The sequence below is a fragment of the Oncorhynchus kisutch genome, unplaced genomic scaffold, assembly GCF_002021735.2.
Source record: "Oncorhynchus kisutch isolate 150728-3 unplaced genomic scaffold, Okis_V2 scaffold2096, whole genome shotgun sequence".
Taxonomy (NCBI): domain Eukaryota; kingdom Metazoa; phylum Chordata; class Actinopteri; order Salmoniformes; family Salmonidae; genus Oncorhynchus; species Oncorhynchus kisutch.
In genome coordinates, this window is record NW_022264041.1 from 3,875 (window position 1) to 12,783 (window position 8,909).

The following is an 8,909-nucleotide window of genomic DNA, read 5'->3' on the forward strand; positions in this document are numbered from 1 at the left end:
CACTCAACTATTTAAATATATTTAGTCCTACTTCAGGCCAACAGCCTGAAAGGATAGGACACTAGCACTTAACACACCCTGTAACTCTTCTGATGTAAAGTCTCGCAGACCCAAATGCCTCTCTGCAGCTGCCACCACAACCTCTATTTTCTGCGACTTACGTTCCATCCCTGCAGTACAGTTGATAATCATTACTATAAATGCCCAAAATCCAATCCTACTGAAACATACAGAACCAGTCAAAAGTTTGGACACACCTAATCATTCAAGGGTTTTTCTTTATATTTACTATTTTCTATATTGTAGAATAATAGTGATGATGTCAAAACTATGAAATAACACATATGGAATCATGTAGTAACCAAAAAAGTGTTAAATAAATCAAAATATATTTTATGTTTGAGATTCTTCAAAGTAGCCACGCTTTGCCTTGATAACAGTTTTGCACACTCTTTGCATTCTCTCAACCAGCTTCATGAGGTAGTCACCTGGAATGAATTTCTAATAACAGGTGTGCCTTGTTAATGTTCATTTGTGTCATTTTTGTCCTTCTGAATGCATTTGAGCCAATCAGTTGTCATGACGTTGCCCTTTTTGGGTACAGCAAGCCCCATCTCCCTCCCTCCTGCACACCGGCTGCTGTGGTCAGAGAGAGGTCCTAAATTCCTGAGGAGATTATCTCCTCATGGCCACAGTATAGAGACATAGTGAATTTTCATAGAGAACAAAAGAATTTCTTCCACCTCACAGAACTTGAGGTCCGAACAACATTTATGTTCCGGAGAAGGTATAAAAGATCGGTAAAGAATCCAGCTACGAACTGGTCCGTTTGTTACAACTTGGGGAAGCTCATGGGAGACGGTGCGGCCACATTACTATAACACTGTTCATATAATAGCCTCAGATATTAGGTTTAAATCTAATTGTTGTATAAGATGAATGAGTGAGGATGATACTGTTTTTAAAATTGTGTAATGTGATTTTGGACTGTTTAATGAAGGAAACTCCAATTCCCTTTTGAGTTTAACTTAATCAGTGGGCCGCCCATGAGCCCAGTTAGGGTCGGGCATCCTGGGAAAGGCCCTTTTCTGCAACTCCTGAATAAAACTCCAACTTTGAGAATGTCTCAACAGACCATGTTTCTCTCAATCACGAGAGGACAAAAGGTTGCAGACCAGCTTACACTCTTAGACTATCGATACCAACAGAATAAGAACAAGTCTTTGATAATAATTACTAGTCTGCAGCTAGGAATTCGCTATCATTGAACGCGAAGAACGACAACCGCCGAAACACCTATCGATAACGACATGAATGAATGTCTTTCTGAACTAACCATGACAGAGAGAGAGAGAGAGGAGAGAGAGAGAGAGAGAGAGAGAGAGAGTGAGAGAGAGAGAGGAAACTCTCCAACAGAAACTAACTTTTCAGCAGAGATCCCGACGACACACTGAGCATAAATATACAGTATATATATTGATTGCAATTGTTCCCGAATGAGTGAGCATTTATGTGAAAAGGATTAGCATTTCAATTGTTATAATTATCAACTGTGTGTTGTCTTATCTCAGTCGACCCCCACTCACTTTTGTACACCAAGCCGCCATGCCGGTTTAGCCCACTAGGGCACATCCCCCTATCATTTCTTGTAACCATATTTACTTTGTTTGATTGTGCACTTCTGTGATTGTTTAGTTAGTTAATAAATACATGATTTAAGACAATTGATGTATGGATGACTCATAGTGAAGACTGGGTTCGTGCAGATAACCAACAATTTACGACGTTTGGAATGAGACTAACGTGAGGTAAACTCAATAATTCATTAATTCGAAGACTAATGGATCAGATATAAAATATCTGAAAAGTTGTATTAGGAAATTATAACTTTGTAATCTGAATATTTTCCTTGGTGCACCGACTTCCTAGTTAATTACAGTTACATGATTAATCAGTTTAATCGCGTAATAATAATTACAGAGAATCTTTGATAAAAACTAAGTCTTCAGTTAATGATAGTAAAGACACATATTTGACGCCACCTGTGAGGACTTTAAAACTAGGATGCACGTTTGGTTCATTTTGATAATATACATTTATGACGCCCCCGTGCGAGGAATCTAAAATAGAATTGGACTTTGCTGTGGAATTCTACATATCAATTGTGCAAACAGAATTGTACAAACAGAATGCTTTCTATACAAATTGGTTGTGTGTGTGTTTCCATTTTGGAACAAGATATTTTGGGAACGCCTCCGGTCCTGTGTCGATAGCAATGAGTGATAAATTCCAGATTTAGTCCGTTAGGCCAAACGGTACTATTTCTGTCGGTCAATATTAACTTCTAGAGCAAGGGCAGAGAGCCAGTAAGGTTAGAAACTCGGGGACCGAACCAAAGTATTCTGTCCACCTACCGCACTAAGCAAGTGTGGGCAGACCACGGGCATATCTGTATTTATGTACCCTGTCGCTCCGGTCAACATAACGCTAGCAAAGCATGCTGAATGGTTTAATGTCTAGTAACTAGTAAACCCACCCTTTCCATGGTGAGAGGACCCTATTTTGTGCTTAGAAGTGATATTTCTGATCAACGTAGGATTAGCTTGCACGGGATGCTAAGCTAACAAAGGGGGAAACATTTTCACTTCCTGTTTTCCGTAAAATTCCTCCGCCTTGCGGAGTCCCGCCCTTTGTACTTCCGTTTGATTTCAACATTCTGCATCACTGGTGGTGAAGAATCGCAAGTACATCTTTCTAGCGCAGGCAGAACCCCTCGACAACATTCCTCTGAAAAGGAGGAGCAAAGGAGCATAATTCATTTTTTTTTTTAAATATGTAACTTTCACACATTAACAAGTCCAATACAGCAAATGAAAGATAAACATCTTGTTAATCTACCCATCGGTGTCCGATTTCAAAAATGCTTTACAGTGAAAGCACAACATATGATTATGTTAGGTCATAGCCAAGTAGAAAAACACAGCCATTTTTCCAGCCAAAGATAGGAGTCACAAAAAGCAGAAATATAGATAAAATTAATCACTATCCTTTGATGATGACACTCATAGGACATCATGTTACACAATACATGTATGTTTTGTTCGATAATGTGCATATTTATATCAAAAAACCTCAGTTTACGTACAGTAATGTTTTGATTCCGAAACATCCGGTGATTTTGCAGAAATACTCATAATAAACATTGATAAAAGATACAAATGTTATTCACAGAATTAAAGATAGACTTCTCCTTAATGCAACCACTATGTCAGATTTGGAAAAAAACTTTTTTATGTCCAAATAGCCACTCGTTGTTAGCGTGTTCAGCCCAGTAATCCATCCAGACAAAAACTCTAAAAGTTCCGTTACAGTCCTTTAGAAACATGTCAAATGATGTATGGAATCAATCTTTAGGATGTTTTTAACATAAAACATCGATAATGTTCCAACCAAAGAATTCCTTTGTCTTCAGAAAAGCACTGGAACGAGAAGTAACTCTGGCAGGAGCGCGCGTCATGAGACCAAGGCTCTCTGCCAAACCACTGACTCAAAGAGGTCTCATGATCCCCTCCTTTATAGTAGAATCCTCAAACCAGTTTCTAAAGACGGTTGACATCTAGTGGAAGCAGTAGGACGTGCAACCTCATCCATATCTCAATGTGTATTCGGTAGGCCAAGCTTTGAAAAACTACAAACCTCAGATGTCCCACTTCCTGGTTGGATTTTTCTCAGGTTTTCGCCTGCCATATGAGTTCTGTTATACTCACAGACATCATTCAAACAGTTTTCAAAACTTCAGAGTGTTTTCTATCCAATACTAATAATAATATGAATATATTAGCATCTGGGACAGAGTAGGAGTCAGTTCACTCTGGGCACGCTATTCATCCAAAAGTGAAAATGCTGCCCCCTATCCCCAAAAGGTTTAAAAGGCAATTACAAACACATACTAGTAGTAGGCTAGTCATTTCTGCTGCTCGAGATCTACATATTTTGGGTGATGCGAAACAAGGTCATCATCTCACTGGCTTCTTCTAGGCCGAGCTCTCATTGGCTATTGCTGATCATCGTTCTCAAAACGCGTTGTTGCACATCTCACACTACAACTCACACTAACCCTATTACAGGGGCCGAGTCACTGGCTTACTGGTGCTCTTTCATGCCGTCCCTAGGAGGGGTGTGTCACTTGAGTGGGTTGAGTCACTGACGTGATCTTCCTGTCTGGGTTGGCGCCCCCCCCTTGGGTTGTGCCATAGCGGAGATCTTTGTGGGCTGTACTCGGCCTTGTCTCAGGATGGTAAGTTGGTGGTTGAAGATATCCCTCTAGTGGTGTGGGGGCTGTGCTTTGGCAAAGTGGGTGGGGTTATATCCTTCCTGTTTATCCTAATAATATGATACATTTTAACCCAAAAGAGAGAAGAGTTTACTGAAGAGAAACAAACCTTCCCTGTACAGAATCTAAATATTTATCAAACAAACTATATATTCAACAAGTGCATTTCAACTGTTTTTTTTCTGGTACAGACTGTAGCTGTACTGGTCTCTGCTGGTATAGAGGATTTACCTATACTTCCCTATGAAGTAGGCAGAGATCAGTTTAACAGTTCTCATATATTGTCGAATCCAAGATGAAATCCAAGATTCTGTAAGAAAAATTATTAAATAAAGTTGCTTTATTTTGCAAGATCACAAGCTCTGAGCTGTTGAAAATTTCACCCACATTTATACTCTAAGCTACTTCAATAATGAGGACACATCAGATAGCACCAATAAGCAACATGCACACCTGAATTACTTCTCTGATTGTCACGGTTGTCCTAAGAACTGGACCAAGGCGCAGAGGATGTTGAGTTCCACATATTTATTTCAAAGTGAAACTTTATGTAAAAACAATAAATTAATAAACGAACAACGAAACGTGACTACGTGGTGCACAAACACAAAACAATACCCCACAAGCACAGGTGGGAAAAAAAGCTACTTAAATATGATCCCCAATTAGAGACAACAATTACCAGCTGCCTCTAATTGGAAACCATACAAAACACCAACATAGAAAATATTAACTAGAACACAACATAGAAATTTTAAACCAGAATACCCCCAAGTCACGCCCTGACCTACTACACCATAGAGAAACATGGGCTCCCTATGGTCAGAGCGTGACAGTACCCCTTGGAGCTGGACTGGACGCCGGGCCTGGACTGGGCACTGGCACAGAGGAAGACTCCTGTCTTGGAGCGGGACTGGACACCGGGCCTGGACTGGGCACCGGCGCAGAGGAAGGTACCAGCCTTGGAGCGGGACTGGACGCCGTGCCTGGACTCTCCGGACTGTGAACCGTCGCCGGAAGCGCCGGACTGTGAACCGTAGCCGGAAGCTCCGGACTGTGAACCGTCGCCGGAAGCTCCGGACTGTGAACTGTCGCCAGAAGCTCTGGACTGTGAATGCACACTGGAGGCCTAGTGCGTGGAGCCGGTACAAGTGGCACCGGACTGGATACACACCCTTCAGGGCGAGTGCGAGGAGCAGGCACAGGACGTACCGGACTGGGGAGGCGCACTGGAGGCCTGATGCGTGGGGCCGGCCCAGGTTGCACCAGATTGCTAACCGGATCCTCTGGTCGGATGTTGAGCAGAACACACTTGCACAAAATCTCTCTCATCTCTCTCTCTCCCAACTTCCCCATTGCCTCCCTGACGGTCTCTGGCTCTTCAGGGCGAGTGCGGGGAGCAGGCACAGGACGTACCAGGCTGGAGAGGCGCACTGGAGATCTGATGTGTGGAGCCGGCATAGGTTTCGCCGGACTGATTACATGCTCCTCCAAACGCCTGCGTTGCCACATACTCCTAGCTAACTCCATTCTCCAGTATCCTTCCTCACACTGTTCCATCGATTCCCAGGCGGGATCTGGTACGCTCCTTGGGTCGACCGACCACTTCTCTATCGCCTCCCTGACAGTCTCTGGCTCTTCCCTCTGCTCAGTCGCCAGCTCCATGTGCTCCCCCTAAAAATAATCTTGGAGTTTCTGTGGCCGCGGTCCTCGGCGTTGCCGCTGTCCCCCTATGCTCCTTGGCGACTCCCCGCCAAGGAAGGGTCTCGTGTCCTCTCATGTCCTCCCAAGTCCAAAACTCCCTTACTTCATTTTCACACTGCTTGGTCCTTTGTTGGTGGGATATTCTGTCACAGTTGTCGTAATAACGGGACCAAGGCGCAGCGGATGTTGAGTTCCACATATTTATTTCAAAGTGAAACTTTAAGCAAAAACTATTTATCAATAAACAAACAACAAAAGGTGACTACGTAGAGCACATGCACAAACACAAAACAATATCCCACAAACACAGGTGGGAAAAAAAGCTACTTAAATATGATCCCCAATTAGAGACAACAATTACCAGCTGCCTCTAATTGGGAACCATACAAAACACCAACATAGAAAATATAAACTAGAACACAACATTGAAATGTTCAACTAGAATACCCCCTAGTCACGCCCTGACCTACTACACCATAGAGAAACATGGGCTCTCTATGGTCAGGGCGTGACACTGATAGAGTTCAGTGTGTCAAATCGGAGGGCCTGTTGTCCGGACCTCTGGCAGTCTGTATGGGGGTGCCACAGGGTTCAATTCTCGGGCCAACTCTCTTCTCTGTATACATCAATGATGTCGCTCTTGATGCTGGTGATTCTCTGATCCACCTCTTCACAGATGACACCATTCTGTATACTTCTGTACACTGTGTTAACTAACCTTCAGACAAGCTTCAATGCCATACAACTCTCCTTCCGTGGCCTCCAACTGCTCTTAAACGCAAGTAAAACTAAATGCATGCTATTCAATCGGTCACTGCCCGCACCTGCTCGCCCGTCCAGCATCACTACTCTGAACGGCTCTGACTTAGAATACGTGGACAACTACAAATACCTAGGTGTCTGTTTAGACTGTAAACTCTCCTTCCAGACACACATTAACGTCTTATGGCTGGGGGGCAGTATTGAGTAGCTTGGATGAATAAGTTGCCCAAAGTAAATGGCCTGCTCCTCAGTCTCAGTTGCTAATATATGCATATTGTTATTGGTATTGGATAGATAACCCTCTAAAGTTTCTAAAACTGTTTGAATGATGTCTGTGAGTATAACAGAACTCATATGGCAGGCAAAATCCTGAGGAGAAATCAAAACAGGAAGTGAGAAATCTGAGCTTTGTATGTATTCACCAGAGTCCCCAATGAAATCCCCTTGAGATATTAATGATGTTGCACTGCCTAGGGGTTCCACTAGATGTCAACCATCAATAGAAATTTGAATGAGACTTCTACGGTGTTGTGGGACTGAATGAGAGCAGAATCTATCAAGTGTCTGGCAGTCAGCCATTTTCTGATCACGCTTATTCCTCATGGTATCCACTAGCGTTCCATTACTCATGAAGACAGAAAGGAATACTCCGGTTGGAACTTTATTGAAGCTATATGTTAAAAACATCCTAATGATTGATTCTGTACCTAGTTTGAAATGTTTCTTCGACTTGTAATATAATTTGTCCAATGTAAATCTGACCAGAATGAGCGTTTGGATATGTATACCAAACGTGCTAACAAAAGAAGGTATTTGGACATAAATAACTGACATTATCGACCAAAACAAACATTTATTGTGGACCTGGGATTCCTGGAGTGCTTTCTGATGTAAATCATCAAAGGTAAGGGAATATTTATCATGCAATTTCTTGTTTATGTTGACGCCATCTTTGCGGCTATTGTGACTTTTACTTCCGAGTGCCGTCTCAGATTATTGCATGGGTTTCTTTTTCCGTTAAGTTTTTAAAAAATCTGACACAGCGGTTGCATTAAAGAGAGGTATATCTATAATTCCATGTGTATAACTTGTATCATCATCTACATTTATGATGAGTATTTCTGTTGAATGATGTGGCTATGCAAAATCACTGGATATTTTTGGAACTAGTGAATGTAACCCGCCAATGTAAACTCATATTTTGATAAATATGAACTTTATCAAACTAAACATACATGTATTGTGTAACATGAAGTCCTATGAGTGTCATCTGGTGAAGATGATCAAAGGTTAGTGATTCATTTTATCTCTATTTGTGGTTTTTGTGACTCTGGCTGGAAAATCTTTTGCTGGAAAATGGCTGTGTTTTTCTGTGGCTATGTGGTGACCTAACAATCGTTTGTGGTGCTTTTGCTGTAAAGTATATTTGAAATCGGACACGGTGGTGGGATTAACAACAAGATTAGCTTTAAAATGGTATGAGATACATATATGTTTGAGGAATTTTAATTATGAGATTTTTGATGTTTTGAAATTGGCGCCCTGCACTTTCACTGGCTGTTGTCATAACGCTCCCATTAACGGGATTGCAGCCATTTAAGCATCTCCAATCCAAAATTAAGTCTAGAATCGGCTTCCTATATCGCAACAAACCATCACTCATGCTGCCAAACATACCCTTGTATAACTGACCATCCTACCGATCCTCGACTTCGGTGATGTCATCTATAAAATAGCCTCCTACACTCTACTCAACAAATTAAATGCAGTCTATCACAGTGCCATCCGTTTTGTCACCAAAACCCCATACACTACCCACCACTGCGACCTGTACACTCTCGTTGGTTGGCCCTCGCTTCATACTCGTCGCCAAACCCACTGGCTCCAGGTTATCTACAAGTCTCTGCTAGGTAAAGCCCCGCCTTATCTCAGCTCACTGGTCAGCATAGTAGCACCCACTCGTAGCACGCGCTCCAGCAGGTACATCTCACCGGTCACCCCCAAAGCCAATTCCTCCTTTGGTCATCTTTCCTTCCAGTTCTCTGCTGCCAATGACTGGAACGAAGTGCAAACATCTCTGAAGCTGGAGACTCATATCTCCCTCACTAGC